This window comes from Alosa sapidissima, chromosome 6 (genome assembly GCF_018492685.1).
Source record: "Alosa sapidissima isolate fAloSap1 chromosome 6, fAloSap1.pri, whole genome shotgun sequence".
Taxonomy (NCBI): domain Eukaryota; kingdom Metazoa; phylum Chordata; class Actinopteri; order Clupeiformes; family Clupeidae; genus Alosa; species Alosa sapidissima.
Genome location: NC_055962.1, coordinates 28,864,949 through 28,866,852, shown reverse-complemented (window position 1 = coordinate 28,866,852; position 1,904 = coordinate 28,864,949). Strand labels below are relative to the sequence as shown.

At 44.2% G+C, this 1,904-nt stretch overlaps 1 long non-coding RNA gene across 1 annotated transcript; it reads left to right on the top strand.

Annotated features, from left to right (window-relative positions):
• Window positions 1-225: 225 nt before the first annotated feature.
• Window positions 226-1,383, top strand: LOC121711861. The gene is made up of 6 exons (XR_006032468.1): window positions 226-330; window positions 433-612; window positions 758-816; window positions 928-1,019; window positions 1,118-1,233; window positions 1,337-1,383. It is a non-coding gene; the product is annotated as an uncharacterized LOC121711861 (long non-coding RNA).
• Window positions 1,384-1,904: the final 521 nt, after the last annotated feature.

Below are 1,904 nucleotides of genomic sequence, written 5' to 3'. Positions count from 1 at the left end.
AGCGAGCTGTACTTGGATTCAGCAGAACAGAAAGGCTAGCCTACAGTTTCATTAGGCTACTACTTCACGTTACTTGGATGTATGTGGATGTGAATCATAAACAACGCGCCCGCAATCGTCGGCACTCATTCCTTCTAGAAGAGGGGACCTTAAACGAGCACTTCCCTTTTTGCTTGGAAGAATGGAAAGCGTTGGATCTAGTGCCAGATGAGTAGGCCTACTTGTCTCGCCAGGAGAATGGACATCTGCTGTCGGGAAATCAGAGCCGTGGTAGCCAGCCGTAGCCAACCAGGGTTCACTCGGAGACACACAGGCGCTACCGGAGCAATGGTAAGATTTAAAGAATACGCTTTCATTCTGCTGTAGGCTATAAGGAAATAGATAGGCTCTGTTGATAGATACCGATCTTAACTGTACATTTTGTTTTCACAGACTAACTTTGCCTCTTAATGGGGTCGTGACCTCCTCTTTGCTCGGAGCTGTCTGCAAGTCATTCAAGCAATTAGGTAAACTCCAGGTTGCTGTCCATAGAGGACTGCTGCTCTGGAGTCGAAAAACTGTGCGGGAGAGACAAACTTTGAGAAAAGATGGGTGAACAATCCCAAGCTTGCGGTAAGAATATGTTCGATGACTGTTAGCTAAGCTAAAAGCACCCTAGCCTAAAACCAAAGCTAAGAGTAGCCTAGTAGCCTTGCAAAAGAACAAGTGAGCAGAACCAGCTTTATTAAAGTGTATTTTTTTGTCTCGTCATTTACAGGAAGCATGCCGTCTTCACAACTCGGAGACAAATTGCAGGCGCTACGAACCGGAGCAAGGGTAAAATTTAAAGAATATGCTTTCATTCTGCGGTATAAGGAAATAGATACGTATAGTTACCATAGGATAGATACCGATCATACATGTACACTGTACATTTTGTTTTCACAGACTAATCTTGCCTCATAATGAGGCGGTGACCTCCTATTTGCTCGGAGCAATATCTGCAAGTCCACACAATGTTGATAAAGACGACATTGTGTGTAAGTTACTTTTTTTACTGTTTCTCCTTCCTTGTTTAATGTTACTATGACTTGCGTTTGATTTTTATTCATACCACTCTCATTTAATTGTTTTCCAGCCGCCTGTAAGACATACGAGACGGTACACAGGAGCTTTAGGTATACCCAGCCAGAAAACTCATTGCGGGCGGAAGCTGCAAAGAGTTCAGCTCGGAGTCGAGCGAGAAGAAAGAGGGTAAGACTTTATTTGGTGACTATTTTTCAGGTGCATTGATAGATGTGTTGTGTCCATACTCAGTGCATCGCATCGCACAGTACTGATTCATTGTTTTTTACAGCTGCTGGAATCGAGACAGAGTGTGCTAGCAGATGACGAGGTGGAACTCTGGAAGTCCGCCACCGTAGACCTCTTGTCTGACGAAGAAGATGGCGTTGTTGGCGGGGTCTCTGGATGGGTTGTACGGTCACCATCATTTCGTAGGCCGGAGCTCTCTGAACTCTGTGCGAAGCTGCAGTCCCGGTTAGAGGCAACGCCGAAGTACAGAGCCACGCACAATAGGCGTCTGCACAACGGACCTGCCTCGGAAAGAACGCCGCCAGTTACCTACAACCCCGAGGAGGCAAACGGACAGTTCACGGAGTTTTTGGATCATCCTCTACCCATGTGTGGGCAGATCCTCGCTTTGTATATAGTTGTGTTTGTTTTAATAAAGCTCTTTCTTTGCATAAACATGTTCCTGGCAAATGTTCATTTCCTCTATAAATTCATTCATGTCCTTGATGGTAGCCTAATAATAGTGTAGTAGCCTACATAGGATAACATGAATATACAGCTAAATATATATATATACATATATATATATATATATACACACACACATTATTATTGGGGATCTGCCAACCAAT